At 37.3% G+C, this 8,464-nt stretch overlaps 1 pseudogene; it reads left to right on the top strand.

Moving 5' to 3' along the window:
- Positions 1 to 7,874: 7,874 nt before the first annotated feature.
- Positions 7,875 to 8,230, top strand: LOC141513342 (NADH dehydrogenase [ubiquinone] 1 alpha subcomplex subunit 2 pseudogene; annotated as a pseudogene).
- The last annotated feature ends 234 nt before the right edge of the window (positions 8,231 to 8,464 follow it).

Raw genomic sequence — 8,464 nt, 5'->3', positions numbered from 1 at the left:
CACCCGCCAGCCCCAAACCCTGTAATTTAGAGCGGCAAGAGCCCCCAGAGATGATCCGCTCAGCTCCCTGGGGGCCCAGCTTGTGCGTCTCTTTACAGAGAAGAGAAACTCCTTCCCCCTTGTAGCTGCCAACAGGGACCCAACCTGCCAGTCCGGGCCCCCTCGGTGAAGGGGAGCTGTAGGTATGTGTGGCCCCGGGAACTCGGGGCGTGCGCCACAGGGCCTCGAGATTCTTCTTGAGCTAGAGTGTCGTTTCCCAGGCCAGCAAAGCTCGGAATTCCTCTAGAGCATGAGCTTTTGACATCCCCGCTCCTGATCCATCTGGTAACCACAACCACCTTTCTCTATTGCAAAGTTTTTTCCCATATAAAATAGGGGCAATCTGACTAATTCACAATAAAGGGATTAGCTCATTGGCAGTAGCAATGTCGTCGACCTACGAAGCCCTGTCTGTGATATTCCTGATATCCCAGACGGTATCTGTATGGGTGGTCCTGCCAAATAAAGCCAGTAGGTGCCTAAGGTTGGACCAGGAAGAACCGGGTTCAAGTCACTTTAACTATGGCTTCACCTCTCAATACTCTAGCCAACTGTCAAATGTTTCAGATTGCAGAAAAGCCCACCCCGTATCAGTAGGGGGAGTTTCCATAGGCTGCGGATCCTTCCATTTGTGAATCATAAGTCCACTTACAATTCCCCTTGCTGCTCCTTTCATCTCAACGCTGCTACTCCACCCACCTAATTGTCACTCTTCGGAGTTGCTGTGGCCACAAGTTTCATGTCTACAGTGATGATCAGAATCTTCTAATGAGGAGTTTCTCCAACTAGCGTAGTTTGGTTCTCACAATACAGTCCAAGAGACCTTCCTGGGCTTTCCAGTTTGTAACTTTGAGAACCCAGGATCATCTCAGGATTGCAGATGAACACAGAAGGACTTTGATGGAGGCTGTGTGTGTGTGTGTGTGTGTGTGTGTGTGTGTGTGTCTGACTTGTAAATAACATTCTCTCTCAATGCCCTGCCATGGTGTGGAGGTTTTTGGATTTTTGCTTTTTATATAATATAATATAATATAATATAATATAATATAATATAATATAATATAATATAATATAATATAATATAATATAATATAATATAATATAATATAATATGATATGATATGATATGATATGATATGATATGATATGATATGATATAATATAATATAATATATAATAATTTTATATAATATAGATTATCCTATTTGAACTTCACCACAATCCTATGTGATAACATTATAGATATTATCCTTACTTTATAAAGGAAAAAATGACATCAAGAGAAGGTAAGCTTCTTGAACATGACCGAAGAGCTAGTGAAAAAGAAGTGAAATTTGAACCCCTGTTTTTTTTAAAAAAATTTAATTTAATTTTACTGTACTTGTGGATCCATAGCCCTTTCTTTTCACCTGCTTCCTCCCCATTTCCATGCCACCTCCCCATACTAATTGAGAAAGCCATAAAAGCAAAACTCATGATAAAGTCATATGATGTTTGTCCTTCAATCTCAAAGGAGACCATGACATCAGGGAGTATACCATGACAAGCACATGAATTTGATTTGAGTGAGGGGATGCCGTGCTAGGTCACCATTCTCATTTTCTCCTCCAAAGCCATCTGGATCCAATGGCCAAATATGAATCAGGAAGACTGGAGATGGCCCAGGATGCCAAGCAATCAGGGTTAAGTGATTTGGCCAAGGTCACACAGCTAGCAATTATCAAGTGACTGAGACTGGATTTGAACTCCTGTCTTCCTGACTCCAAGGCTAGTTAGTGCTTGATCCACAGAGCCACCTAGCTGCTCCATAAAATCATATGTGGTCAAGCAAAACAATTTCCCAGGTTGGCCATGTTACCAAAAAAAAAAAAAGTCTCAGTTTGTAATCTGAATCCATCACCTCTTTATCAGGAAATTATCAAGAGTAATGTTTCATGTTTCATCTTGAGTACTCTGGAATTAATCCTGGTCATTGTATTGATTAGGCTTCCTAAATCTTTCAAAATTGCATATCTTTACAAAATTGCTGTCATTGTATAAATTGTTTTTCTGGTTCTGCTCACTTTATTCTGTATCAGTTCATTCAAGTCTTTCCATGTTTTTCTGAAGATGTGCAGTTTGACTGGATATTCAGATTGTGTGCCAGCTGAAGGTAAAATCTATCAGGTCTCACCTCATAGGAAAGGCAATGGACTATGTGTTTGACTCCTAAGGAATATTCCAAGCTACGTTTCCCAAGGTTCATCTCCAGAAAACCTGAATGTTTATAGATGAATTGGGGGGGGGCATATCTTTTTTTTAAATTTTTGTGGGGCAATGGGGTTAAGTAACTAGTTCAAGGTCACACAACTAGTAAGTATCAAGTGTCTGAGGTCAGATTTGAACTCAGGTCTTCCTGACTCCAAGGCTGATACTCTATTCACTTGGCTATGCCCAAGGACCCACATAGGTCATACCATCTTAAGAAAACTGTCCACTAACAGGCTGCAATCTGTATTGGTTAAGGAAGTGATGTCTCCTTGAGTACTGAAAGTGAGGGTGGCCTTGGTGAGTGGATAGAAGGCCAGTCCTAAAGGTAGGAAGACCTTGGAGTAGATACAACCTCTGACCTTTAACCTATAAATTATAAACAATTAACCTTTCCACACCCCATATACATCTCTAAGACTCTAATATATGTAATATGTACATAATATATATATGTATTCCATTCATATTGATGGAAGGAATCACCACACAGCATCTCCTACCCACACTGATGAGCTCATGTGTCTGAAGAAAAAAAAAGAAAAATATAGATTTAAAAATATCTATTGCTTTTATTTGAAGTATATTTGTGTATTTATACCCCAATTTTCCTCCTGACTGTCTCAAGGGCTTTCCCAGGCTGGCCTAGAAGGTCCTTTGTCCAAAGGGTATCTCAAATACAGTGCTATTTCCTGAGTGCATCACCCCAGATCCCTTTACTGTGCCTTTGTACTCCAAGTCTTCTATGAAATCCCTCCTCATTTCTATCTCCCATCATTCCTAGCTTCCTTCAAGGTTCAGCTCATACACCAATTCCTGTAGGAGACATATTCTGATACATTTAGTTGCTAGTGAGTGATCTTTCCCCAGAAAATTACATTGTATTTATCAATAATAATAACATTATTAAAAATGAAAGATAATCACAAACCAAACATAAGTATATGTAAATATATGTATATCTGTGGGTATATGAATATCTGTATATATATATATATAAATGTGCATATAGTAGGGTATATATATTGTGTTTATGTGTATGTGAATATAAATATATATATACATACATATATGTGTGTGTAGATATATCCACACTTAACTAGACTGGAGGGAAAAAATAATAAAATAAACAGCATACAGCCAAGGACAGAAGAAAAATGTATAAGGAAGCAAAAAAAAGATCAATTTTGAACGCAATATGTAATATTTATTATGTAGGATTTTTGAAAAAGAAATTTATTGTTTTATATTATGAATCCTCTCTTATGTTTTGCTCTCCATATGGCAATGTTTTTATTATTCTGAATTCAAGTTTAAAATCCAAAAAGAAAAATAATAATTTAAGTATTTATAATAATATTTTGAGGTTTGCAAAAAGATCTGCTATGGGGAGGCTAGATGGTGCAGTGGATAGAGCTCTGGCCCTGGAGTCAGGAGTACCTGAGTTCAAATCTGGCCTCAGACACTTAATAATTACCTAGCTGCCTTGGGCAAGACACTTAACCCCATTGCCTTGCAAAAAAAAAAAAAAGAAAGAAAAAGACTTGCTAGAGTCTGAATGCAGATGGATTTTAAACTTTCTTTATTTTTCTTCTTTTGTTTTTTTTTATTTTTCAGTCTTTGTTTTCTTCTGTAATTTTGTAATTATATACATCTATAATCTATATCAAATTTCTTGCCTTCTCAAGGAGTGGTTAGGGGAGGGAATAAGGGAGGAAATTTGGAAGTCAAAATCCTAAAAGATAAATGTTTAAAATTGTTTTTTACATATAATTGTGAAAAATAAATTTTTTTGAAATGAATTTGATTCAATTGAAAATGAATGAATATCATTTTAGAATAGTGAAGAGTCAAGGTTCTCTCCCTGACCTCCTCCCCCACAAATTATCCTTACTCCTGTCCTTCTCAGTCTTAGAGCACAGTTCCCTCTGTAGCTGGATTGAATGTCTTTCCCAGTTACCCCCTCTGTTTATGTTGAAGTCACTCCAAGACTTCCCCATGTCTTTCTTCCTTGACACCTTTCAAAGAATTGCAAAAGGAAAAACTAGTTGCTGGCTGCAACTAGGGAGCAAGTTCCTACTGTCCTTTCTGCAGAGGATGCAAACATCAAAAACTTTGACCCTGAAGAGAAACATAAAAGGATCAGATGTGCGTTTTGGAAAGACAAATTGGGTTCAGCTTCTACCCTGCCATCCTTCTCCATTGATGTAGGGGTTTAGACTGAGAGGAGATAAGAGAAGCAAAAGATTCCAAACTGGAAGAAACCTTAGAAATTATTTATTTGTCGTTTTGTTCACTTATTTATTTTAGGCAATCAGCAGTAAGTGACTTCCCCAGGATCACATAAGTAGCAAGTGTCTGAAGCTGGATTTGAATTCAGATCTCCTGTCTCCAGAGCCATACAATACTCCATATTCCAGAGCTATCCATTACATCACCTAGATACCCTTAGAAATCATTTCTGATGAGGGGAAAAGAGTGATCACAGCTTCCAGGCTCAGCTCCCAACTCTGATGGATGGACACTGTTCATAGGACCTTGAGCAAGTCAATTGCCTGGAATGTCAGCTTCCCCACCCAAAACCACTCAGGATTGGGAAAGGTGCTTTCAGGTAGGGTAGTTGCAGTTTGGGGAACTAGAATTTTCAGAGTCCAACTGTAAGACTTCAACTTCAGAAAAACTCAAAACAACATTGATAGGGAAAGGATTTCCTATTCAATAAATGTCTGTGTAATTGGGAGTGAGTATAGGGGAAAATGCCCTTACCTCTATACTTTACACTTTATAATGACTATAAATTCCAGAAGAATAAAAGAATTAAACTTAAAATCCATTGCATGAGGTGGGGGTGGAGGGAGATGGAAAAAGATGTAAATGGATTAGCAAATGTATCCCAGATGTGGAAGGAGGATATGATCTCTGATTATGGGGAGGGAAATGGAGGATACCATCAAAGATCAAATGGATATGTCTATATTAAAAATGAAAAAAAATTTACACATTGAAGTGTATTCAAATAGATTTTTCCAAGATCTCTCTTTAATTCTAAAAGTGTGATTCTATGAGATAATTATTATAATTATAATACAGTTGGAAAACTCTGGATTAAACTCAGAGAACTTGACTTCAAACCTCAGCCCTTCCAGTGAATCAAATAGATTTTTCTAAGATCTCTCTTTAATTCTAAAAGCATGATTCTAGGAGATAATTATTATAATGGGTTGGAAAACTCTGGATTTAAATTCAGAGAACCTGACTTCAAATCTTAGTCCTTCCACATAATATTTAGTCACTCCAGGCCTCAGTTTCCTCATTTATAAAATAAGAGAGGAGAGAGAGAGATTCAGTGACTTTTAAGATCCCTTTCCATTCTGAATCTATGAACCTATGATCCCTCCAAGCTCTAAATTTGTGAACCTATGACCTACAATGACCAAGATTCAGGGTATCACATATAGAGAAATTTAAGTTCTAGTACATTAAGTCCTAATATTGGCCTTGTGACTTTGGGCAGCTAATTCAACCACTCAATGCCCCAGTCAATTCTCTAAGATTTTAAAATTTCAGAGAAGGTGCTGATCAATCTTCTAAGGCAGAAGATGTAACTCTACTCCTCCATGTCTTCCCTCCTGGCTAAAAAATAACCTTTATAATAATAGCATTCATAAAAGTGCTTCAAATGTTATAAAATATTTAATGAACACTTATCTTGTTTAATTCAATAACTCTGAGCAGTAGGTCCTACATCATTTTTTTATTTTTTGCCATTTTGTAGCTATCATTGTTCACTCATTCAGTCATGTTTAACTTTGTGGCCCCCATGGACCACAGCCCTCCAAATCCCTCTGTCTTCCATTATCTCCCAAAGTCTACCCAAGCCCATTTCCATTGCTTCCATGACACTATCTATTCATCTTACCCTCTGTCAAACCCTTCCCCTATGACTTTCAATCTTTCCCAGCATCAGTTTTTTTTTCCCAATGAGTCTTGTCTTTACATTAGATTATCAAAGAATTTAAGCTTCAGCTTCAGTATATTAACCTTATATTGAATAGTTTGAATTCATTTCTTTAAGTATTAACTGATTTGATCTTCTTACTGTCTGGGGACTCTAAAGAGTCTTCTCTAACATCACTATCTAAAAACATAAATTCTGTAGCATTCAGTTCCTTAAGAGTCCATCTCCCATACATTGTTATGGAAAAAAACCATAGCTTTGATTATGCAAGCATTTGTCAGTAAGGTGATATCTCTGCTTTTTAGTATTTTATCTAGATTTGCCATAACTCTCCTTCCAAGGAACAAGCATTTATTAATTTCATGTTCACAGTCACCACTTGCAGTAAGCTTTGAACCTTAGAATATAAAATCTGAAACTGCTTATTATTTTTCTCCCTCTACTTACCAGAAAGTGATGGGACCAGTTGCCAAGATTTTTTTTTTTGATATGTTAAGCTGCAAATCAGCATCTACACTCTTCTATTTTACCCTATTAAGAGGCTTCTTAATTTTTCGCTTTATGCATATCTGAGATTATTGATATTTCTCCTGGAAACTTTATTTCCCACTTTTGAGTTATCCAGTCTGTCATTTCACATGATGTCCCTTGGGTTTAAATTTTTAAATAAAAATGGTGACAGCATGCAGTCTTGTTCAATCTTAAACAAATCAGTTGTTCCAGTTCTTTTCTAACTATTGCTTTTTGACCCATATACAGGAGACAAGTAAAATGATATGGTGTCTCATCTCTTTAAGGACTTGCTATATTTTGTTGTGGTGCACATGGCCAAAGACTTTAGTGTAGTTAATGAAGTATAAGTAGGTGTTTTTCTGGAACTCTGATGCTTTCTCCATAATCCAGTGAATGTTGTCAATTTGGTCTCTAGTTCCTCTGCCTCTTTGGAAACTAGCTTGCTCTTCTGGTAATTCTCAGTTCACATATTGCTGCCTAGCTTGCATAATCTTAATCATAAATTTTCAGGCATGTGAAATGGGTACAATTATTCAGTAATTTGAACATTCCCAGACATTGCCTTTCTTTTTTTAATGTGGATTTTATTTTTCCAATTCCATTTTTAAAAAGTTTTCAACAATCATTTTTTGGTAAAGTTTTGAGTTTCACATTTTTTTCTTCCTCCCTCCCTTACCTCCCACCTCCCCCTGACAGAAAGCAATCTAATATAGATTATATATGTATAACTATGTTAAACTTATATAACATTGCTTCTCTTTAAGATTGGGATGTGAACTGATCTTTTCCAGTCTAGTTGCCACTGTTGAATTTTCCAAATTGGCTGGAATATTGAGTACAGCACATGAACAGCATCATCTTTTAGGGTTTTAAATAGCTCTTCTGGAATTCTGTCACCTCCACTAGCCTTATTATTAGCAATACTTCCTAAGGTCCACTTTACTTCATTCTTCAGGATGTCTGGTTATCAGTTACCATTGAGGTTATCAGTGATGTTAAAATCTTTCTTACCATTTTACAGATAAAGAAATAAAAAACTAAGGCTGATTTAGTGGGAAACTGAGAGATTCTCACAGGTAAGAAGTTTCAGAGTGGTGTTACGCAGGCTCTGGAAAACATGGCGGCAGCTGCAGCCCATGGTGTTGCTTTCCAGGTGGGCAAGAACCTGAGGGAGATCCACATCCACTTGTGCCAACGCTTGGCCAGCAGCCAAGGCATAAGGGACTTCATTGAGAAACACTACGTGGAACTGAAGAAGGCCAACCCCGACTTTCCCATCCTGATTCAGGAGTGCTCCGGGTGCAGCCCAAGCTGTGGGTTCACTATGCTTTTGGCCAGGAGAAGAATGTCTCATTGAATAACCTCAATCGAGAACAAGTGGCCACAGCTCTAGTGAATGTGATGAATACCAAAGTCTGATGACTCAAGAAAACACTAAGAAGAGCTGCCCCTCAGAGCTTGGGCCCTAATGAAGGAAGAATGAATATTCACTTATTTTAAATTATCTTTCCATGTAAACCTTGCATTGTAATCGAACTGTAATTTTTCTGAATGTTTCCTTTCCTTTTCTGAATGTTTACCCCCTGCCCCCAAACATAGGCATTTTACCAACAAAATTGTGACTGAAGAAATTTAATGTGAATACAACTTTTTGGTTCTAAAAAAAAAAAGAAGAAGTTTCAGAGATGGAATATAACCTAGGCAATG

This window comes from Macrotis lagotis, chromosome 1 (assembly GCF_037893015.1).
Source record: "Macrotis lagotis isolate mMagLag1 chromosome 1, bilby.v1.9.chrom.fasta, whole genome shotgun sequence".
Classification (NCBI taxonomy): Eukaryota; Metazoa; Chordata; class Mammalia; order Peramelemorphia; family Peramelidae; genus Macrotis; species Macrotis lagotis.
This window is presented reverse-complemented; position numbering and strand designations above follow the sequence as displayed.